General features: G+C 36.1%; 1 pseudogene; it reads left to right on the top strand.

Annotated features, from left to right (window-relative positions):
- Positions 1-10,953, top strand: part of LOC127127371 (uncharacterized) — a 158,366-nt pseudogene extending 147,413 nt beyond the window's left edge.
- Positions 10,954-26,354: the final 15,401 nt, after the last annotated feature.

Genomic DNA, 26,354 nt, shown 5'->3' with positions numbered 1-26,354 from the left:
GTCAATTTGTTAATCTACGGTTTACGTAGTTTAATATGGCGTGCTCGTGTTATTTTTTCGACTACTTTTTCAGTCATATTTTGATCAGTTTGAGCCTTTTATCTGGTCATTTTTTATTTCAAAATTTGATCAAAACTTGTATGTTTCCGAGAAGTTTATTTCGCACGGATCATTTTGGTGCATTCAGTTTAATTTTTCTGACACTTTTGCGCCCGATTTTTATTTATTTTGAATCCATTTATTTTTGCCTTTTTTATCAACGTGTTCAAAAGGAGAGAAGGATATGAGTCATTTATTCATATAGAAATTTATGAATATATTTTTATTATAACTTTTGTTTTTTTAATTGTGTTAAGAAAGAGAGAAGGATATGAGTCATTTATAAAATTCTAGCTCCTCATCACGATCACATTGACATTAGTAATTAGGAGATATGACGAGGTTCAAATAGCTAATCTATGCATCATGATACTACGTTGCAGTATTAGAATTAGACTTCAGTCTAACTCATTCTTATAAAATCGACATGTAAAGTGAAATGTGTGTCTATGTGATATTTTTAATTTTAATCAACGTGGGATTTGAGTTTTTCTCAATACACCTCTTCAAATTCAACACTATTAAACTTGGTGTACAAATATAAATGTTGGGTAGGCCGAATCGATATGTTATGATTGAAGGATTTAAGATAAACTTTTGATAATCTATAGATACAAATTATAACATATTGTTATATTATAAAATAATCAATAATAATAAGAACCGTGTACCTTGTAGAAGTTAATGAGATTATCATCGATGATAGTGAGTATGAAAGAATTACTACCCTCATTGTCGTTTAGGATTTTCACTGTATGTTAATCGTCTAATGAAGTAACACTTAAATAACTAAAGGGCTGAGGCCAGAAACCTCTCATTGGGCTTAACCGAATGGTTAAACTCATCATAGTCCATTCAAGCACAAAACTCAATCAATTGATTCATCAATAATTAGTGTTTTATAAGAATTGAACATAATATAGTTCATTAATTATGTCAATTCATATTTAATTAATTAAATCAAATTAATTTAATATTAAAATATTAATAATTGTCAAAAACACTAATTAATCAAAAGAGTACATGTTATAACTTACAAATTATATAGAGAATGATGAATTTAGGGTAACATATTTAAGTTAAGAGAAATGTGTTATTAAAAATGATCCATACATATGAATATGCTAATGATAAACTCCCAGTAACCCAAAATACCATAAGACTTACTCATGTGTATAATGTAAGATAATGGAAATCATGTCCTTCTCATTTATCTGAATAGAATATATATACACTATTCTATCATATAAGTCTCTCATTAATGATTTTACTAATGAATTTTCAAATTAAATGTCATAGAATATCCACATAGGTCTAAGAATAGTAATTACATATAAGCACACCCTATTATAAGAGTAATTACATTAATCATAAGTACCTTTATAACACAATATTATACTCTATAGGAGTATTGATATTTACTTGTACTTTTATATTATGACATGACAAATATGGACTATTGAAGATAAAATAACATAATATATTGCATGCTAAAGAATTATTGTATCTTTTCAATATCGACCTAAACATCAAATTATGACATTTTTTGAGATTAAGAGAATAATATATATCTCAGTATAATAGAATAAGACTTCTTAAAGTTATTTAATATTTTGAAGTCTTCTTAAAATATGTCATATTTTATACTGCATGCGAGAATGTATGACAACATGTATGAAAAAGATTTATCAGAGTGTACTAATATTATATATTATTATGAGATACTAATTTTTTTTTATTGCAAAATTATACAGAGAAGTGGTTGTATAATACTATCATTATTAGAATCCAACCATATATTTTGCACGTTAATAGAATATTATAAATAATTTCACATGAAAGAATATGATGGTCATATAAAAGATTTATCTTCATTTGAGTGAAATCAAATTCCTAAAATTTTAAATATAGGATTATATACAATATCTTAATAACTCACTCAAAACTCAATGTTACGATTATAATGACACACATTTGAGAAATATATTATTTTATACGCAGTGATAAAATATGAGACTCAATTTTAACTATTATTAAGAATACATATCACAAATAGTCATAAACTTTATTACTAACATAAAAATATAATATCCTCAACATAAGTCTCTATAAATTTATAAATAAATAATATTTGTTTCTCAATTTTTTACAATTGACATGTTAAATTCTCCCACCTAATAGAGAATGATATTTGAACTAAGATTAAGAATTTTAAAAAAAATTTAAACAAATATTCAACTATTTTCCCTATCACACAATAATCATGTCAAATAACGTCACACCAATAGGGTATATTCATCACTTACATAATACATAGAGAATTGAAATCTATTTTAATAAAAATATTAAAATAAATTATTAAATTTCATAAAATATTATATGTCTTTAAAATGATTATTTATTTATTAAATAATAATTTTAACATTATTAAATAAGAAATATAATAACGTACAAATATTATGTCAAAAAGAAATCAAACACTGATAGGGTATTCGAAACATAATTGACATAAATATAAAATTATAAAATACATTAAACAAAATAAATTATATCAATAATAACACACCGATAAGGTATAATTATTATCAATATAATATTATTATAAATAAAATAAATTTAATTATTTTACTAAACAAATTTTTTACAATTGTATCCTGGATACGTCAGTTACAATCACACAAATTAAGATTGATTATATTTTATGTAAAATAGTAAAATTTGTATAATTGCACCCACGATATATGTGATTACAATTATACAAATTAAGAGTGATTATTTAATTATCCATAATAAAACTCTTAATTAATAATTTTTTTACTATACTCATAAAGTTTGATTTATATTTATTTATTTGAGTATATACCAAGAAATCAATTTATGAAAATAGATATAGAGTTTTAATTTTAGAATAATATGAAAAATACAATATTTAATTTATATTAATTGCACAATTTTAATTAGAAAATCATGGATAATAATATTATATACAGATTATCCATATTTATCTATATATGCAATTATATAATATGTTATAGGAGGTTTAAAAAATGATAATAAAAATATGACTAACCTTGAAGAGTTTGACTTTTATCCTTTGTAGAGTCTTTGAGTCTTTGATCATTTATAGAGTATTGCAATATCATCTCAAAAAATGATTCATAGTCAAAGAGTAACTTTTATATCATATTATAAGACTCTAACTATAAATCACCATAATTTTTTTAAATTCTTATATCAGCGATTAATAAATCAAGAATAAATTTTTATATCAAAATATATAATAACAAATTAAAGTAATGATAGTTTTAATTATATCAAATAATTCTCAATAATTTGTATTAGTAATAACTAATAATCAGGAATATAAATGACAATAATTCCATGAAGAATTTATAATTAATCATAACATTTATCATGTATTATATTTGACAACAGGATCTACATGAGTAAAAGGTAAAAATCAAGAAATAAATTGATTTCATTAATAATAATCAGTAATTTGGGTGTTAATGTCCATATTCTTCTCCCAAATAGTTTTTAAATCAAGAATGAATTCTTATATCATACTATAAAACTCTAATAATAAATCAATATAATTCATGTAAATAATAAATTAAAAGACTAATAATTTTATTATCAATATTTTTAATCTTTATAGAATATGTTTCTTTTTTACAAAATTTCAATGCCAAAATTATTAGAATAATACTAGTAGTTGCCTATTATTTAGCAAAAAAAAAATGAAGATTTGTGTGCTACTATTTAAACTTGTTGCAAATACCAATAGGAGGTCCTATTTGTTCAACTTGTTGATCTCAATAATTAACCCTCAATCATATTCCCGATAATTACGGAATGTAGAGTACTGTTTTAAAACTAACTAAAAGCATGTTGATGCACGGAAAAGAATAATAATTTGTTTAACAACACAAAATAGGAAGCACTTAGAACAATTTACTAGCATTAACTAGGTTAACATGAATCAACGTTTGAAAAAAAAAACAAATATAATGTTCTTGATATTCAAGATCACATTTCTTGTAATCTGATTTTGAAAATAAATCAACAATTCACAATTTCATTTCGATTTCAAAAATAATAATAGTCATAAATTATATTGAACCAGACTAGCTGCAGTATATTTGATCTACATAAAATTTGTATCAAACAAATAATAATTAACTATACTCATTACATGTATACCAAAATATACTCCATAAATCCAATGTAACAAATAGCATCCAGAGAAATATAATGGATAGCACATATGATATGGGATTTAGTTCCATGGATATCAGAAAATTATTATCCTAATTGTCGTTTAGAGTTTTCACTTTATATTAATCGTGTAATGGACAACGTTTAAATAAGATTGAGGACATGATCTCTCATTGGGTTTTGGGCTTAATTGAATGGTCCAACCTATCATAATCAATTCAATTACAAAATTCAATCAAGTTATTCATAAATAATCAGTATTTTATAGAATTGATCATAATATAATTTATTAATAATTAATTATGTCAATTCACATTTGATTAATTAAATAATTAATCTAACACTCATACCATATTAAGATTAGAGTTTTGTATAACATATCCCTATAAAATCAACTTGTAAGATGATAGTGTCATTCTATATTAACCTTTTGTAGATTTTATTTTTAACCAATGTGATATTGTGTTTCTTCCCATAGGTAGAGTGAATGTCTCCACCAAAGCCTCGACATAAGTTAGTGCAATAAGATATAAATGTAGATGTTGTGTAGAGTTATGGAACCATTTTTGTAGGCTATTAATAAAAAAAGTTCTCTTGAAGATGAATATTTTTTATGATGACAACTAGTTTTTGATGATAACAATTAATGTCAAGCGATTAAAGATGCAAGCTGACTAAATAGGGTTGGATGAGTTTGATCCTATGATGATGACACTTACTTGAAATATATCTCAAGCCTTATCTCCAAGAAGAATTCAAGCAAGTGTCTATATGACTAATTTATCTGAAAAATCTTGAAGCTTCAAAGTGTGAAAGCTCGCCCTAATATGTCTGAGCGAACAATATACTGTAAAAGCATAAGGTTTTTCTCATGTCAGATGAATTACGAGCTGTCAGAAAAGTTCTAAGAACTTTTTATACTGGCCAATCAATTGACACTTATATCCAATTGATTGGGTTAGTGTTAGATGCCCAAAAGTGTTTATTTGAGCTATCATATGTGGGCATCTAACACTCTTTTACCCTGCTAAAATTGTCAAAGTCACATTTATTTTACATGGAATGCGTACATTGATAAACAAGCTTGGTGCCTTTGATTTGTGTGTTATTGTGCAGGAAAAGGCATGAACTAATTGAAAATGAAGACACAAGAAAATTGGCAAAGGAACCAAGTTCACAAGCATTCTATCTGCCAGCTCGCTAGGCGAGGTTGTGGCGAAGCAAAGCCTTCGCTAGGCGAGCTCCTGGCGAAAGGCTCCAGTAAATTGGTTAATTAATTCGCTAGGCGAACTGAAGGCGAAGTGGCAGCGAATTCAGTCTGTTTTGGTGAAAAGAGCAGCCAGCACTAGCTCGCTAGGCGAGGTCCTAGCGAGTCCCCAGCGAGCATTCCAGTAGCAAAACCTCTCAACCTCGCTGGGGCGAAGGTTGAAGCGAGTTCTTCGCTAGGCGAAGGTCTGTTCGCTAGGCGAACATGACAGTTCCACAGGCCCAGTTTCTCTGGGCGCAGGGGCATTTTGTGCCCATTTTTGGCCTTCGCTAGGCGAGCCATTCTGCTCGCCTAGCGAGCGTGACAGTTCTGCACTTGTCTATAAGTAGCAGGTGCCACTTTTTGAGCCCATACCACTTTTTACCAACTTTTCCATTTTTTGTACTTTCTCTTAGATATTTTACAGCATTGCTTGGAGGGATTTTTTATGCCCTAATTTCATTTCTCTTCATCTAGCAACCATCTTCCACAAAAAGAAGGTGGATTCCCATCCAACCTCGATCATTCGACTTGGATGTTGATCAACCCTCTTTTCTTACTTGCCGACCAAGCTACCATGAAAATGAGTAGCTAAGTCTCCATTTGTCAAGGTTAGATGTAGGTGATTTCCAAGCTTTGTGTGTAAATGTAAGGATCCTCATTTGTAAACTCTTTAACGGTAAATATATGATGAAAACTTTGTTTCTATTTAAAACTCTTTGTGTTGGTATTTGATCGAGAGATGTTTACCGATTCTTGACCTAGGTTTTCATCCAAACTTGTTTGTTAGCTAGAGATAGTAACGAATGATTTTGTTCACCATAAGGTTGAACCAAAACGTTGTCTTTTTGATAGATTGTGTTCGAGAGAAACAATGGATCAAAATGACAAAACTCACAATGGGTGTTCGAGAGAAACGCATTGAGAGGACCTTGTGAAATAATTTATCATCTAAAGGAGTTTATAATATTGTTGACCGTGCAAAAACATGCAAAGCAAATGTAATCATTGAAACCTAACTTTGACAATATTTCTCATATTAATCAAAACATAACTTTTACCGCAATTAATTACTTTGTATGCAAGATAACTTGATTAAAACCAAAACCCTAGTGTTACATTAAGTTAAGATTAATTCAACCATTGAACGGCAGTGATATCTTACAATCTCTGTGGATACGATAACAAAACCCGACACTTAAAAACTGTCTCCAACAAAAATGGCGCCGTTGCCGGGGATTGTAATTGATATTGCAAGCATCGCAATGGTAGTTTAAGTTTTAGCTTGTGAATTTTTGACTTGTGCTTGTAATTCGTTTGGTTTAGTGTGCAGCTTACGTTTTATGCGAGGACAAATCCCTGTGGACGAACTTCTTTTTGATCCTGAGATCGAGAGAACCGCAAGGAGGCTCAATAGCAAAACAAGACGTAGGAGGCAACAGGCTAGGCAACGCCAAGAGCAAGGAGAAAGTTCTTCAACCACCAATCCACACACATTCGTACCAAACATGGAGCCACAACCACCACCACCGATTTCTACTCCATGTATCAACAGTCCAAGGAACACCGCTCAGTTTGCTAACCACACAGGAAGGCAAGCTGAGATGAAGACGGGAACTCTGAATTTATTATATGGGAGTCCATTCACCGGAATGGACCATGAAGACCCATTTGCTTTTCTCACAAAATTCTATGAGATAGCATTGGCTGCCGGAGTGGATCAGGCTCAGGAGCTTCCGTTGTTCAGACGTTTATTTCCCCACGCTTTGCTCGGTAAAGCGAAGGATTGGTATCTCGATCAAACACCTGCTGTAATGACCGACTGGAATGTGTTAGAGGAGAAATTCATTGAAAGATTTTTCTCTCATAACCGATTCATGGAATCAAAGACGGCCATCTCGGTGTTTTCTCAAGGAACCAGTGAATCGTTGAATGAAGCGTGGGAGAGATTCAAGTCCATGCTTAGGAAATGCAAAGGGCATGGATTTGATGAATTAACTCAAATCCATATCTTCCGAAATGGACTTCAACCAAACTGTAAGACGTTGTTGGATGCCACCTCGGGTGGCTCGTTGATGTCAAAGAGTGCCGAAGAAGCCACCAACATTATCAACCGTATGGCTTTGAATGATCTTCAAAGTCAAAGTCGTGGAAATTCTTTGAAGAAGGCGGGAGTGCTTGAGTTAGGGACGAATGATGCCATACTTGCCCAAAACAAGCTCATCTCACAACAAGTGGAACTTTTAACGCAACAAATCAAAGAGTTAAGAGAACCGTCAAAAGCTAAACAAATAGCTTGTTGTGAACTTTGTAAAGGTGAACATGACACCGGATTTTGTCCACCTCCCGGTTTTGACGAAGTAAACTACATGGCTAATCAACGGGACTATCAACCGAGACAACAACAACAACAACAACCTTATCAACCGCACCCTCAACAACAACAACAACAACAACAATACCAAGGGAACCAAGGGTTCCAACCTAGAAGCAACTATTATCATAACCAAGGTTATGGAGGTGGTTCTTCTAGCCGTCAAAACCCTCCCCAAAATCCCTATCAACCTCAACAACCGCCGGTCGTCAATTCTAAATTGGAAGAGACATTGACGCAATTCATGCAAATGTCAATGGCAAATCAAAAGAGTAATGACGCGGCCATAAAAAATCTTGAAACTCAAGTTGGGCAACTTGCCAAGCAACTCGCTGAACAACAAACCGGTCCTTCTTTTTCGGCTAATACGCAAACAAATCCTAAGGAGCATTGTAAGGCGATTATGACGAGAAGTAGAAGGGAGTTGGGTAGCGAAAATGAAAAAAGAGTGGAGAGTGAAAAAAGAGAGAAAGAGAAGGAGATTGAGGAGGAAATGGTGGATGAAAATGTTGATGGTGAAGTAGGAGTGTGGAGTGATGAGGAAGTAGTTGAAAATAATAAAAAGAATGGTGAAGTTGAAAAAGAAAAAGGTGTGGAGATTGAGGAAAATAAAAATGATGAGGTAGTGAAGAAGCCTCGATGGAAAAGTGCGAGAATTGCAAAAGGAAAGGAGGTAGTGAGCGCTACTCCGGTCCAAAATCTTCCTTACCCTCATGCTCCTTCAAAGAGGGAAAATGAACGACATTACGCCCGGTTCATGGATATTTTTAAGCAATTACAAATAAACATTCCGTTTGCTGAAGCTTTGGAACAAATGCCAAAGTATGCCAAGTTCATGAAGGACATACTAACCAAAAAGCGGAGGTATACGGAACCGGAGACCATCGTCCTTGATGCAAGCTGTAGTGCCATCATTCAAAGGACGCTTCCTAAGAAAGAGGTTGATCCGGGAAGAGTTACATTGCCGGTTAAAATTGGTGATGTGTATGTTGGAAAGGGACTTATTGACTTGGGGTCGAGCATAAATCTTATACCTTTGTCAATTATCAAAAGGCTTGGCAACATCGAGATTAAGTCCATCCGAATGACATTGCAATTGGCGGATAAATCGACGACCCATCCTCATGGCGTAGCCCAAGATGTGTTGGTGAAGGTCGACAAATTCTTTTTCCCGGTGGATTTTATTGTAATTGATATGGAGGAAGATGATGATGCTCCGCTCATATTGGGCCGACCATTCATGAAGACCGCAAGAATGATGATTGATGTTGATGACGGTTTAATGAAGGTGCGTGTTCAAAATGAGGAGGTCACATTTGATCTATTCGAGGCGATGAAGCATTCCAAGGATCGAAATGATAGCTTTCGCATCGATGTGATCGAAGACGCTATTATGGAAGTTTCAAAGCACATTCATGAGATATCTCCTATGGAGTTAGCTCTTGACGACTCATTGGAGGTTTTCACTGTTGAAGAGGAGCTAGCTCTTGAGGAATGCTTAAAGGAACTTGATAGTTTGGAAGACCTACAACCGTGGGAAGTAGAGGAAGACAACTTGAAGAAGGAGGTCATTGACGAGAAAGCGCCAATTGAATTAAAAGAGTTACCTTCGACTTTAAAGTATGTGTTTTTAGATGAGACCGAGGCAAAGCCGGTCATCATAAGCAACCTTTTGACCAAAGAAGAAGAAGCCCGTCTAATCATTGTGCTAAAAACCAATCAAGAAGCTATGGGTTGGACTCTTTCCGATCTAAAAGGAATAAGTCCATCCTATTGTATGCACAAGATTTTGATGGAGGAGGATTTCAAGCCGGTGGCTCAACCACAACGCCGCTTAAATCCTACGATGAAAGAGGTTGTAAGAAAGGAAGTGGTGAAGCTTTTGGATGCGGGAATGATTTACCCGATCTCGGATAGTCCGTGGGTTAGTCCCGTGCACGTGGTTCCGAAGAAGGGTGGAATGACCGTAATCCGTAATGACAAAGACGAATTGATCCCGACTAAAGTTGCCACGGGATGGAGAATGTGTATAGATTATAGACGGTTGAATACCGCGACTCGTAAGGACCATTTTCCACTCCCATTTATGGATCAAATGCTTGAAAGACTATCGGGCCAACAATACTACTGTTTTTTAGACGGCTACTCCGGGTACAACCAAATTGCGGTTGACCCGGTTGATCATGAGAAGACGGCTTTCACGTGTCCGTTTGGAGTGTTCGCATACAGAAAAATGCCTTTTGGGCTTTGCAATGCGCCGGCGACATTCCAACGATGTGTCCAAGCTATTTTTGCCGATCTAATAGAGAAAACAATGGAAGTCTTCATGGATGACTTCTCGGTGTTTGGTGGGACGTTTAGTCTATGCTTGGCAAATTTGAAGACGGTGTTGGAAAGGTGTGTGAAGACTAATTTGGTGCTGAATTGGGAAAAGTGTCACTTTATGGTGACCGAGGGGATTGTGCTAGGCCACAAAGTCTCTAAAAGGGGGCTTGAAGTGGATAGAGCTAAGGTTGATGTAATTGAAAAATTACCCCCTCCGGTCAATGTGAAGGGCATCCGTAGTTTTTTGGGGCACACGGGGTTCTACCGGCGCTTCATCAAGGACTTCTCAAAGGTGGCTAAACCTTTGAGCAATTTACTCGCCAAAGATCAGGTATTTCTCTTCACCGACGATTGTTTGCAAGCTTTCGAGGTTTTAAAAGAAAAATTGGTTACCGCTCCAATAATAGTCGCTCCCGATTGGAATGAAAATTTTGAACTAATGTGTGACGCGAGTGACTATGCCGTTGGAGCGGTACTTGGCCAAAGAAAGGACAAAACTTTTCATGCTATACATTATGCGAGCAAGGTTCTTAACGAGGCTCAAATAAATTATGCCACAACGGAAAAAGAACTACTCGCAATAGTGTATGCGCTAGAAAAGTTTAGGTCCTATCTTATAGGGTCTAAAGTCGTGGTGTACACCGACCACGCGGCGATTAAATATCTGCTGACCAAGCCGGATTCGAAGCAAAGGCTCATCCGTTGGATCCTCTTGTTACAAGAATTCGATGTCGAAATTATAGACAAGAAGGGGTCGGAAAACTTGGTAGCGGATCATTTATCCCGCTTGGTTAATGTCGAGGTTACCGCATCTGAAAAGGAAATCCGGGAAGAATTTCCTGATGAAAAATTGTTTAAGGTTCAAGTTAGGCCGTGGTTTGCAGACTTTGCAAACCACAAGGCTAGTGGTTGTGTGCCGGCCGATCTAACTTCGAACCAAAAGAGGAAGTTCCTTTCGGATGCGAAGTATTATGTTTGGGATGACCCATACTTGTTTAAGTTGGGTAGCGATAACCTGTTAAGGAGATGCGTAACTGGTGATGAAGCCCAGAGCATCCTTTGGCATTGTCACAACTCGCCTTATGGCGGTCATTATAATGGGGTTAGAACGGCCACTAAAATTCTTCAATCGGGATTTTATTGGCCAACTATTTTCAAAGACGCACATACCCATGCGCAAAGTTGTGACAGTTGCCAAAGAAGTGGTGGGATAGGTAAGAGAGATGAGATGCCTCTCCAAAATATCCAAGAAGTGGAAGTGTTCGATTGTTGGGGCATAGATTTTGTAGGACCTTTCCCACCCTCTTACGGGAATGAGTACATGCTTGTGGCTGTTGATTATGTCTCAAAGTGGGTTGAGGCGATTGCCTCACCTCGGGCGGATGCCAAAACGGTGATAAAATTTTTAAAGAAAAACATCTTTTCCCGTTTTGGAACACCCCGAGTGTTGATAAGTGACGGAGGGTCACACTTTTGCAATGCACCTTTGGAAACAATTCTAAAACATTATGGTGTGTCGCATAGGGTGACAACTCCGTACCACCCTCAGGCTAACGGGCAAGCGGAGGTCTCTAATCGAGAGATTAAGAGAATCCTAGAAAAAACCGTGTCCAATTCTAAAAAAGAGTGGTCCCAAAAATTGGACGAAGCATTGTGGGCCTACCGTACGGCCTTTAAAGCTCCAATTGGCCTAACTCCGTTTCAATTGGTATTTGGTAAAACTTGCCATTTGCCGGTTGAATTGGAGCACAAGGCCTTGTGGGCCCTAAAATTTTTAAATTTTGAGAATGAGTCGGCCGGTAACAAAAGGAAAGTACAACTTCTTGAGTTGGAGGAGATGCGCAATGCCGCATACCACTCAAGTTGGTTGTACAAGGAAAAAGCCAAGAAGTATCATGACAAAAAGATCCGAACCAAAGAATTCGTGCCCGGACAATTGGTCTTATTGTTCAACTCCCGGTTGAAGTTGTTTCCCGGGAAGTTGAAATCGAAATGGTCCAGGCCATTTCGGGTGAAAGAAGTCAAAGAGTACGGGGCCGTTATCATTGAAGATATGGACGAAAAAGACAGTTGGACCGTGAACGGCCAACGATTGAAAGTATATCTCGGCGGTCATGTGGATCGTGAGAGTTGTGCTCAGCCGCTCGATGCTCCTCTGTGAGCATCGCACCGTCGAGCTTAGCCGACGTTAAACAAGCGCTAGTTGGGAGGCACCCCAACATTGTAAGTATTTCCTGTTTTATGTTTGATGTTGTATGAGTATTGTGTGCTTTTTCAGGCTGGATGACATGCAAGTGCTGCATTTGCAAAAGCACTTGCTGTCATGCTCGCTTGCAGCTCGCTAGGCGAGGCTGCAGCGAGCGCTCTCGCTGGCTGCTCGCTAGGCGAGGCAGTAGCGAGCGCACCAGTACTGTTCTATTTAAACAGTTCAGCAGGGCAGTTTTGCCCTTACCCTCAAAATTCTTCTAAACTGCTCTGCTGAAGCGTGCGATTTGCCTTCTCAAATTCTCTACTGTGCATCCATATCAACAACATTTGTGTGTCGGTCAATTGCAAACACTTCCCACTTCTCCTTTCCAAATCCGTTTACCTCAAGGTTTGCCCTATTGCATGTTTCTTTTGTTGCATTATTTATTTCCAAATTTGAATGGTAAATAGGATAGGTGTGATAGGAACCTTGAGGTTGCATGCAATTTTGGGAGTTTGCAATGTTGTGCATTTAGGTTTTTAAATTGGGGATTTACTCTTACTTAGGTTTTCCATGAAATTAGGTATCCCCAATAGCATAGAACAATTCATTGTCTTGGGAAATCATTGGGTTTTGCTGTGGAAACCTTGAATGTACAGGTTTTGGGGGAAACAATTTTGAAAATGCAGAAAACCCCAAAACCCGTAAGGTTCGCTAGCACTCGCTAGGCGAACCTGGGGCGAGCATTCGCTGCCACTTCGCTAGGCGAAGCAGCAGCGAGCAAACCAGTCCCTTATAAAAACTGTTTTGGTTCTAATCTGTTTGTTTCGTGTTTGTTGTTTTATCTCTTGTTTTGCAGAATGGAGTCAAGATCTAGTGCTGGCAAGAAAAGAAAGGGTGCGGCAACTACTTCACGAACCGTGCCGATCCAATTCGATACCGACAAGTTTGTCGGTGCAAAGCAAGCGGCACGGTACATCGCTTTGGAGAAGCGAAAAATTTTGCCTGAGAAGCGTTTTCTGATTAACCCACAGGGCACGTATCGGAGTTTTGCCGGGTTGATCGATACAAAGAAATGGGATAGGTTGATAAATCCCTTGGAACACTATGACATCGCTACAGTGCGGGAGTTCTACGCTAACGCATTGCCAGATGATGATGAGCCCTTCACTTGGGTCTCTAGAGTGGCCGGTCGGCCAGTTCCTTTTGACAGGGATACAATCAACCAAATCCTCGGGGAGCCGCTTCAGCTGGGTGCTGATGAGAGAGACCAGTACCATATTGACCTCCGGCTGCACAAGGATGTCCCAGCAATTACGGCCGCCCTGCTTTTACCAGGGAAATCAGTTGAGCCGAACCCATCTGGGGTTCCTATGAGATATCATCGGGAGGACATGACTCCCATGGCTCAGCTGATTCTTCTTCTGGTTTTGACCAACATACAACCCAAATCCCACACCTCCACTGTGCCGATCCCAGTGGCACATTTAGTACATTCCATCCTCGCCAATGTTGAGATTGATGTGGCGAGGATCATTGCCAATGAGTTGAAGACGGTAATAGAGAGCGGACTGAAGTCGGGGGCTCGGGTGAATTGCCCCCTTGCATTCCCTTGTTTGATTATGAGTCTGTGCATTAAGGCACGAGTGCGACTTCCGTCTCGGGGTCAGGTTAGGATCCCGGCTCCAATTGATGACCGGTATGTGGCAAAATACTGCAGAGCTAAGGCCACCGGCAGCAGTGCGGCCTCGGGAAGCACTAGGGTTTCTGATGGTCCTAGTGCTTCTACTCCCAGGGTCGATCCATACCTGCGGGCTGCGTGTGAATTCAATTTCCAGTGGATGGCAGCATCGCAGAGGGCTATGATTGACTTGCACGACTCGATGCAGCGTTTGCAGCTGCAGGGTAGTGGTGCACATGCTTTGATGACACGGGAGCAGTTTCTGGCTAATGCAAATTGGCCCGTGGACGTGCCAGTCTATTCTGAGGGGGTGGGAGCTGACGCTGATGATGATGATGAGGATGATGATGAGGCGACCGGTTCTGAGGCCGGTAGTGAGGAGGAGTCTTGAGCCCTTTGTGGGTTAAGTTTTTGTTTTTGTATTTCAGTTTTTATTATGGCATTTTTTATTTGTACTTTTGAATTTTGTATTTTGACCATGGGTTGTACTTTTGGGGTGTTTTGTCCCCCACGAACAAAATTTTATTTTTCAGTAATGATATTTAATTATGTTTTTAATTTTGTGTGTTTAATAAATTTTTGGTTGAATGAGTGGCAAACCCTTCTAGATTGGTTGCTCCTCAAGAAGTACCCAATGAAGGTGCATCCGAGCTTGGATGGCAATGATAAGAATAACAAGTGAATGAAGCTAAGGTACATGGTTACCGTCGGCTAGAATTTTAGAATGCATTAGGAACTTTACTCTTTTTGGTAAATAGAATATTGTCTTTTTGCAACATAATTGAATGAATGTTTCATCTAGAACTTAGAACCATATATTGTGAGGAAACCTCCATTGTACACTTAAATGCTGGAGTCTAATAAGTTTTGTTGATTCATTTGATTCATTATTTGTCTTTTATTATTGTGAAATTGTGGAAGCAATTAGAAATGATCAAGGCACTTGTTTTCTTTCGAGCACAACTACATCCAAAAACAACTTACCTGTGAGCAGAGAGAGTATTTGTTAACCCCTTTGAGCCTAAACTGTTGAATCTCGGCTTGAAATAAAGCGAGATCTCAAAAATATTTTTTTTACAACCCGAAAAATCTTGATTATTGTTCTTTTGCTGTAAAAAGTTAAGAGCATTCACTTAGGGTGTGGAAGAAATAAGTTGGGGAGAACGAAAAAGAATTGGTAAATTCCACAACTCTTGAAAAAGAAAAGAAAAACCGAGCAAGCATAGAAAAAGATATGTATAGAAAATGTAGAAAATAAACATCTGTTTTGTATATTTGATGTGAAAGAAAAGAACAAAAATAGAAAATGAATGCTTGCTTGGAAGAAAAATAGTGAAAAATAAGAGTTGAGTTGTGGAATATGTGTTGTGAAGGTTACAAATAAGAAACAGATGAAACAAGTCGAGTAGTGTGAATAATACTGTGAATGTCTCTTTTGCATCGGCACTTTCGTTTCAATGGCCTTAGAAATGACCCTTGTTTGTTAACCTGACCAAGCTTCAACCGAAAAGCCCTTAGTGATCTTTTTGCTTCCACAGTACAACTTATAATTGTTAGACATTGTATGAATCTGTTTGATTTCTTCATTATTTGTTAGAGAGTGAGATTATTCCCGCGGTTGCAAACGCGCAAAATCTTCATTCCTTATTCGAAGAGGAGAGATAGGATGATTCATTCAGAATAGCATTGTTGTAGATAGATAAATATTTTGCATTACTATTTAAGTTTTAGTTCTTATGTATTATTTCATTCAAAACCGTTGGAAACGTGTATTTGCGGATTTCGCTTGTGTTTGAGCCGTTTATCCAACTTCGGAGAAACTGTTTCTTTAAGCAAATCCTCTTGTCTTTCAAGAGGCATACTTTGCTTGAGGACAAGCAAGAATCTAGTTGGGGAGAGTTGTTAGATGCCCAAAAGTGTTTATTTGAGCTATCATATGTGGGCATCTAACACTCTTTTACCCTGCTAAAATTGTCAAAGTCACATTTATTTTACATGGAATGCGTACATTGATAAACAAGCTTGGTGCCTTTGATTTGTGTGTTATTGTGCAGGAAAAGGCATGAACTAATTGAAAATGAAGACACAAGAAAATTGGCAAAGGAACCAAGTTCACAAGCATTCTATCTGCCAGCTCGCTAGGCGAGGTTGTGGCGAAGCAAAGCCTTCGCTAGGCGAGCTCCTGGCGAAAGGCTCCAGTAAATTGGTTAATTAATTCGCTAGGCGAACTGAAGGCGAAGTGGCAGCGAATTCAGTCTGTTTTGGTGAAAAGAGCAGCCAGCACTAGCTCGCTAGGCGAGGTCCTAGCGAGTCCCCAGCGAGCATTCCAGTAGCAAAACCTCTCAACCTCGCTGGGGCGAAGGTTGAAGCGAGTTCTTCGCTAGGCGAAGGTCTGTTCGCTAGGCGAACATGACAGTTCCACAGGCCCAGTTTCTCTGGGCGCAGGGGCATTTTGTGCCCATTTTTGGCCTTCGCTAGGCGAGCCATTCTGCTCGCCTAGCGAGCGTGACAGTTCTGCACTTGTCTATAAGTAGCAGGTGCCACTTTTTGAGCCCATACCACTTTTTACCAACTTTTCCATTTTTTGTACTTTCTCTTAGATATTTTACAGCATTGCTTGGAGGGATTTTTTATGCCCTAATTTCATTTCTCTTCATCTAGCAACCATCTTCCACAAAAAGAAGGTGGATTCCCATCCAACCTCGATCATTCGACTTGGATGTTGATCAACCCTCTTTTCTTACTTGCCGACCAAGCTACCATGAAAATGAGTAGCTAAGTCTCCATTTGTCAAGGTTAGATGTAGGTGATTTCCAAGCTTTGTGTGTAAATGTAAGGATCCTCATTTGTAAACTCTTTAACGGTAAATATATGATGAAAACTTTGTTTCTATTTAAAACTCTTTGTGTTGGTATTTGATCGAGAGATGTTTACCGATTCTTGACCTAGGTTTTCATCCAAACTTGTTTGTTAGCTAGAGATAGTAACGAATGATTTTGTTCACCATAAGGTTGAACCAAAACGTTGTCTTTTTGATAGATTGTGTTCGAGAGAAACAATGGATCAAAATGACAAAACTCACAATGGGTGTTCGAGAGAAACGCATTGAGAGGACCTTGTGAAATAATTTATCATCTAAAGGAGTTTATAATATTGTTGACCGTGCAAAAACATGCAAAGCAAATGTAATCATTGAAACCTAACTTTGACAATATTTCTCATATTAATCAAAACATAACTTTTACCGCAATTAATTACTTTGTATGCAAGATAACTTGATTAAAACCAAAACCCTAGTGTTACATTAAGTTAAGATTAATTCAACCATTGAACGGCAGTGATATCTTACAATCTCTGTGGATACGATAACAAAACCCGACACTTAAAAACTGTCTCCAACAGTTAGTGCAAAGATGCGCACGCGCGCGCGCACACACACACACACACATATATATATATATAATATATATATATATATATATATATATATATATATATATATATATATATATATATATATATATATATATATATATATATATATATATATATATATATATATTATATATATATATATATATATATATATATATATATATATATATATATATATATATATATATATATATATATATATATATATATATATATATATATATATATATATATATATATATATATATATATATATATATATATATATATATATATATAATATATATATATATATATATATATATATATATATATATATATATATATATATATATATATATATATATTCTTTCCTTTTAAAACCTTTTAAACAATTAATTTTAGGTCAACCAATCTATTGGAGCATGATGTCAATCGATTGACTCAAATTTTGGCCATAATTTTTTTTCTTTATTTTTGCCAAAATCTTGCATATAAACATATGTCCCTTCCCTTATATTTTCACATCCAGAATTGTGAGCTCTCATATCTCACTTGTCACTTCCTTTCTAAATTTTTGTTTCTCACTTTCTCTACCTTAGAAATGAGTCATAGTATTTTGAGAAAGGTCTTTTGCAAGTGAGACATTTGTGTAATTCTGGAAGGATAGTATTGTAAGTTCACTAAGGAACATTTTAACCTTGGTTTAAAAATTGATCCAATTACGGATTGTTTATTTGGGTTTGAAGCTAAAGCCTTTAAAAGCTATGGTTTGGGGATTTAGTTACTAAGTCGCCGGTTCAGTTTGAAGGCTCGGCCTATTCAAAAGCTTTCATTTTTTCAAGATCAACCCGTATTAAAATCTCAATATGGTTTGTGGTTATCCTATGTAAAACATCGATTTGATTTGTAAGCTCAGTCCGATTAATAGCTTACTAAGGTTGTATATAAGCCCGATTTAAAATCTCATAGGTTTGTGGTCAGCCTGTCAAAACCCTTGTTTGGTTCGTGAGTTAAGCCCATATTAAAAGCTGGTCTGGGTTGGATATCATCTTGTGTAAAATCTTGACTTAAAACTTGAAGACTAACCGCTTCAAGTTGTTGTTTAGAAAGAAGACTCACCACTTCAATTTGTCATTTGGAATGAAGACTCACTACATCTCTCCTTGTTTGTTGTTTGGTTGGAAGTTAGCCAAAAACTTTGTTTTCCTTGTATAAAGGGGTTCGAGAGTTCAACCTACTAAAAACTCTTAAGATTTGCTAGATACTCTCAAGAAAAAATGTCAGGGAGATGATTAGGTTTTTTTTTTATCGAACCTCTATAATTTCTAGTGTTATCTATATCCCTTAACTCTTTATTTTCTGCATATTATTCATTATATTGTAAATTTCTAAAACAATTTTAAAATGTTTTTTAAACTCTGAAAGTATTTATAAATGTTTTTCAAACTCAAGTTTTTCTGAAACACATAATTCACTCTCCCTTCTTGTGTGTGGAGTCATATGCCCAACACGAACAACATAGATATGAGTCATAAGCGGGGAATATGTATGACCAACACACCTATGAGGTGCATGTGGAGCCGCAACAAGAGTCGATGCAGCGGTAGCAACAACTCTTATATTTCGGAAGGTCTTAAGAGTTTGTGTGTGCTTTACATGTTATCAGGAGCATCTTGTGGAAAAAGATATAGTGTGTAAAAGTAAGTTTGTTATTTATTTATTTAGTTAATTATTTATATGCATGTTTATTTAGGTGTAGGGATGGGAAATAAGCAAGACTGACCTACAAGGGCTTATAGCCTAGCCTATTTAAGGTTAGGTTAGGACAAACTTATTTAATAAAAAAGTCAGGCTTAGACTTTTTAAAAGCCTATTTAATTAAATAGGCCAGGTTTAGGCTATTAAAAGATCCTATGAAGCCTTATAGGTCAACCTATATTTTCATATATATTAAAAATAATTTAAATAGATTGACCTATATATGCATATATATTAGAAAAAAATGCTAAATATTTTGGACTACATATGCATATATATTAGAAAAAAGGATAAATAGGTCTCCCTATATATGCATATATAGATCGACTGATGACTTCTCGACAAGTGTACTGATAATGCCGAAGTAATAAAAAAAGATGGAATCCACAAGAACTGCCTCGAAGTAAGACAAAATATGTGCAATGTATAAAAACTAGTAAAAAAAAGGGGGTTTCAAGTTTCAGTATGAAAAGTAAATAAACGAGTAAACAATGTCACGGAAGTGGTTAGGTTGTGTTATAGAATCCCCATATTCCTCTATTATTGAAGTTTGATGCCTTGTATGGATGATCTAATCAATATAACCCCACGACAAATTAACAAAACTGTTATAGCTGATCCCTCACGAAATAACTCACTAACCACTACTCGGAGCTTTCTATCCCTAGTCCACCAGCGTAAGCATGGTTAGACGATGTATAGAACGTTATTTCTCTATGTCACTACTCAGGGTCTCCTATCCCTATTCAACCAGCCTAAGTACAACAATTGCCCTAGGTACAACACATAAACTAATAATCAATATTCCCTATTTGCCCTAAATTAGATTAAAAGAGTATCTTACATAAAAGCATTACGAACAAGAAATAATTGAATAAGATTATAGATGAATAGGTTCATACAATGGTCAAATCAACATAGAATCCAACAATATAGAAATTTGTTCATCCTAACACAATCTAACCTAGAGAAATTTAACTACTCATAGTGCAATTAAAAATACCACAATTGATAGACAAAGATAACATAAGAAATCCCTTAAAGAGATGGCCTCCAATGACTTCAAATGCTCCAAAAATTACCCCTTGTGTATGTTTATGCGCGGTCTCTAAGAGGGGATGAGGGTGAATTAGATTTATTGGACTTTTCTCAATTTGAAGCGTTAGCACTGGTTTTGTTATTTATCAGAAATGATATGAAAGTAAATATGCTGGAAAATAAATGTAGAAAGTAAAGGACACAACGATGTATGTTGGTTCCCCTTACAATCCGAGAGTACTCTAGTCCCCATACCCCCCGTGAGAGTATTTTCCACTATGTCAGATCTTTGTACAAGTCTTCCACCAAGACATGTCCTTTAATCTTATAACATAAGCAACCTAATCAATAAGAACAATCCCCTTATGATCTTTACAAAATGCAACAAGAGAATAATCATCCTTTATTTACTCTCTTGCTTCCAACAATCCTGGACAGTAAGGAAATCACAACAATTTGAATTTTTACAAGTGTTTGAAGTTGTATAACAATGTATATCAATTCCTAGAATTGATCTTCTCTATCAAGTAGGAAATTTACAATATGTAACACAAGTGCTTAATGATTATAATGTTGAAACTTTCAGATATGAATGAAAATGTATGCAGAAACTTTCAAACAAAAAGTTAAGTCACAAGGCACTTGTTTTGAAAATAAGAGAGTAATGAGTTTGAATTTCTATGAAGAGATATCAGTTTCAAATTCTGAAATGTATGGAATATATAGTGTTTTAGCAAATCTCTAAAAGTGTGTGTGTGTGTGTGTGTGTGTGTGTGTGTGCATGAAAATATGTCATGGTTGATAATAGCATTCAAAAATTCGTTTGGATCAGAAAATGAGTGAACCATTGTCACTGCTTCAGTGGTAACCGGTTACCATAAAGAGCGTAATCGGTTACACCTGAAGCGATACTTAAAAAGTGAAAATTTTGAATGTGTAACAGAAATGGTGAAACTTCTGACGGTTTTAAAGTTTTGTTACGACGATTTCAAATGCCACAATTTACCAAAAACAAAATAGTTAGTTTCAAAATCATTTTAAAAGATGCATGGAAGGTTTAAGATGAATATGCCTGATTTTTATGAGTAACTAAGATATATATACTTGAATTGTAATGCATAATCAACCATCTCAATTCTTCCATTAATTTTCCAAAGTTTTTTAATAATTTGAACTTGATTGCTCTAGTTTTCAAGCTTTGACTTCTCCTTTTTGTTGACGTGTTTGTCTTCATCAAAACTATAACCAAGGATAAGAAGAACTCTTCTTCACATTCTTCCATTTTTTGATGATGACAAACCATCCTTTGCAATTTAACTTGTTCATCAAAGAGTTGCTTCAATATGTGACTTTTTGAAATGTTGAGTAACAACTAGAATCTCCCCCTATATTGTATATCTCCCCCTTGATTTTGCAATTCAAGGTATTATCCTCTAAAAGATTTATGAACAAGAACATATACAATACCTACTATTTCTCCCCCTTTTGACATCATCAAAAAGAAGAAAAATAGAATAAAGTACAAAGTAATGTGATAACATAGGAAGGATATATTATAATTGAAAATTAATAGCACAAAATTAGACACTTATCTCCTTCAAGTATTTGATGTCAAAGTTGATATCAATGTTGATGCTTCTTCAAAACATCTTTTCAATTAATGAAACTGTTAGAAACTACCATATCATATGATCTTGTGTCTTGAAGGATCAATCTTGATTTGACAATGCTTGCATATGACCTTGAAGTACCTACGAAATAATTAGTTACATCTAGATACCCAATTTTCTAATGTTCTTCATCACTTGAATGATGTGAGACCATCAATGCCTTTCATGCATGGTCTTCATTTGAAAATGAACTTATTTAATTGTCATCCCATGCTACATATGCTTTCTTTTCCTTTTTGTGATTCTTATTTTTTGAATTTTTCTTTATTTTCAATTGTAGGACATTCACTCTTGACATGTCCTCTTTTTCCATATTCAAAACATGTAACTCTCCTTGTTGATGCTTCTTTGTGAATGATCTCCTTTTTCCTTTCTTTACTCAAGAACTTTTCAAACTTTTTAATAAGATCATCATCGTCATCAGTGGATTCCTCCTCTTGATTGCTATCATGAAATTTGACTCTTCTCTTTAATACAACATCTTTTTAATATTTTCATTGTATTTCATGTTGCTCTAATCTTTCAAGTTCTATTTCATGCTGTTGAAGTTTTCCGAACAAGGAAGCGAACATCATGGTAGAAAGACTCTTCTTTTCTAATATTGATGTCACCTTTGGTTGCCATTCCCTAGTTAAAGACATAAGAACTTTAAGATTTTATTCATTTTTTGTAATAGTCTTACCGAGAGCAATATGGTGATTGGTTAAGTGAATAAATCTCTTTTGTATAGCAAGTATTGATTCTCTGGGATGCATTATGAATAACTCGTTCTCTTGAGTCAACATATTCAATCTTGATCTCTTTACTTCAGAGGTTCCCTCATGAGTTTACACCGATGTATCCCATATTTTTTTTATCGTTATACATTGAGAGACACGAAAGAAATCATCCATACTAAGTTCACTTCGAAGTATGTTGATTGCTTTCTTATTATAGAGTACCTTCTTCTTATCATCTTCATTCCATTAACTTTTAATCTTTATTGTCTCAACACCATCAACAACAATAGTAGGAACAAATGGATTATTTTGTACAACACCCCATATATCTTCTCCTTGTGCTTCTAGATGAGCCTTCATGCAAATTTTCCAAAAATTGAAGTATTCACCCCAAAATAATTAAGACTTGTTATTGCTGCCACCATCTCTAAACACGAGGTTTGTGGAAGCCATTTTGGATCACAAGAGCAGATTACTTGAACCTGCTCTGATACCAACTGTAAGTTTATGTGCAGTCTGTCGCATCCTGCGAAAATCAACCGGCGAGGCTCAAATAAAAACACAACACAGAGCCGCCACTGCGCGTTATTTATCCCAAGATAGGGAAAGGAAGCGCTCAGAGAAACCTGGAAAGGACATGGTCTCGCGACCAAAGAGAAAGGGTAAGGGAGTCGGTTACGCAAGGGGAAGGTATTAGCACCCCTCACGTCCGTCGTACTCGACGGGATCCACGTTCTAAAATAAAGAATAGGTTGCTAAAACATCACACACACACACAAGGGAACGCAGGTGGGGTTAAGAGAAGGGAGCTCGATAGGACGTCGCGTCCTATGCCTACATATCTTGTCTGGAACGAGAATCAGAGCCACTGTAGTTCGGCTTACGCACGCCAAACAACACAAAACGCACAAACAGATGGCAAACATGGAGCCCGACAACCACTCGATGGAATTACGTCAGCATCCGAACCAAAACACACTCAAAAGGGCAAACGTGGAGCCCGACAGCCAATCACTGGGCTTACGTCGGCATCCGAACCAAACACGCAATCAGATAACAGGTAAACACACACAAAAAAGAAAAAAAGTGCCCGGAGTGGTCTCGCACGACCACCTGCCTACATACCTCGTCTGGAACAAGGATCAGGGCGATGTAGTTCCCCCTCAAGGGAAAGAAAATCTAGCCAGAAACCGAGGGAAGACACACTACCAGGGAGCTGGACTCGAGCCTAGTGTTGTCATGCATCGTTACCCTACGTTCAGGTTTCTACCTACTTGCACAATTGCAAACTAATCCTATCCAGGAAAGAAGCAAGCATACAAGCATACAAACAGAACAACCCAAGCATTTCAAACAAATATTCACATAGCACACACTATAACCAATCAAGTGAGGCTCACACAATGGGTTTGACTGCCGAAGCAAGTCATCTGTACATGGGTATTATTCGCTCTTAACCTTGCCATTACGAGGCTAAGGTGAAGCAGATGAAAAGGTGAAGTGAGGATGAGACCTCACAGCTCTTATCCCTGACCAGGGAGAGCTTTAGACAAAGGAGCGTGGGTCCAGAATGGAGGGATCCTTCTACGCTCAAAGACTCTGACTCGATTGTGCAACAGCACGAGATCTTGGGTTTGTGTCCCAATGCATCAACACACAGCCGTGCGAGCAGAGGGACGACTCACAGAATAGTGGGGGATAGATTGCATATCCCTTTGATCCACCAATTGCCTCATAGAGGTCTTTACCTGCTTGGCACAAATGTTAAACAATCACAAACATCGCCTCTTAAGGAGGACTTCAGACATTTTGCCCGGCCAAGTAACAGGCCGGGTCTCCAGACTACATGAAGAATAGAAGTCCTACCTCAAGTGGTTTAAAAACCAAGCAGCAGCAAGCAAGTTCTTAAAGAACTGTAAGCAACTAAATGTTCCTGAAATCAATCAAGTATCATCAGCACTCAGACAGACAACAATAAACAGCAAATGTTAATCAGTCAGACTATACAGATTAATGCAAGCACATAAATGCAAGCTACAAGCTCAAGCTCAAGCTTCACAACCTACAAAATAAATTCATGTTAGTTCAAAACAATCCAACAATCTCAATTTTATTGACTTGAATCATTCTCCTTAAGCTTTGTGCATTTCATCCTGAAAAGTCAAACCAAATGTGAGAAACTGGACCACTAGGCCAAGCCTAGGGTCCAAAAGGGAGAAAAAAATTCTAAACAGCAAGCAATTCTCAACCAAAACCAAATTAATGCAAATAGAAAGCAAATGCAATTGATCCCATGTTTATACCATTCACCATATTCATTTCATGACCAAAACATCACAAACTAGGTCAAATGCAACATCCAATGTCCAAACAGAATAACTTCAATCAAAAGCATACCAAAACAATTCCAAAAATCCTCAAATAATTCACACCTAAACAGGACATATTCAAGGTATATCATGTCAATTTTCAGCTCAATTGGACAAAAGGAACTATGTCAATGAAAATCAAGAAAAACAGACACAATTATTCAAGCCAAACCATAGCATCAACACATACATTCACTTCAAAAATTCATAAGTCAATGAAAACAATTAAGAAATGAATGGGACCAAAACAGGGATGTCCTACAATGTGTCTACAACCATCATACCAAATTTCACATTCATCTAAAACCATATGAGCATTTCACAAAGATAACACAAACATGTGTCACATGAGCTTGCACAATTGACATACAGAGATGAAAAATATCAATCAAATTGAAAATGCCACATAAAAATCCAGAAAAATTCACATAGCACCTCAACATATCCATAAACATTCATGCAAAATTTCACTCCATTCCAACATCTCTAGGTCATGAAAATAAATCCAGAAAGTTGACCTAGCTAGGTGTGACACAAATTGTCACACCTAGATTCAAAAATTCATAACTCAATCATCAGGTATCCAAAATTCACAAACTTCATATGTAATTCACCATCAACATGTCTAGAATGAGCTCAAAAAATTTCAGACATTTCTTTTAAGGTATGAGCATTTCACATTGAAAATGGCAACATGTACAAAAAATACACATAAGTCAAAGTTTAATAGGCCAAGTCAACAATTCACCATGCACAACTTCTAAAATCATACTCATAAAATTCTAAGGAAAAAATGGAAGCTATCAAAAAAATCCTCATAATTTTTGGATTAGCCAATTATTTTTTATGAATTTTCTAAGCTTGATTAATTAAATGAAATAATTATTTAGATGTTATATTTAATTAATTAGAAGTAATGGCAATCCCGTAATTATCCAGCCAGCCGGTCCAACTCAGCGCCTCATTTACTGCGTGGCGGTGTGTAATTGGTTTGTAATGGAGGGAAACAACTTTTCAAAATTTCCAGGCCACGTGACGGATCAAACAGAGAAAACAGCTCCAGCAAATCGTCTTTCCCGCGCCATTAACGTGTTCTTCTTCTTCAAATGCGGTTCCGCTCAAATCTCAACCAAAACGCGCAAATCCTATACCATTCTCTTCGTCTCCTAACGCACATCACTAATATGCTAACGATTTTTATTAATTTCCACTGTACATCACGAATCGAGCTTGGAAAGGAATGAACACAAAA

Source organism: Lathyrus oleraceus, chromosome 3 (assembly GCF_024323335.1).
Source record: "Lathyrus oleraceus cultivar Zhongwan6 chromosome 3, CAAS_Psat_ZW6_1.0, whole genome shotgun sequence".
Taxonomy (NCBI): domain Eukaryota; kingdom Viridiplantae; phylum Streptophyta; class Magnoliopsida; order Fabales; family Fabaceae; genus Lathyrus; species Lathyrus oleraceus.
Note: the sequence above shows the minus strand (reverse complement) of the source record. Positions and strands in the feature narration are given on the sequence as shown.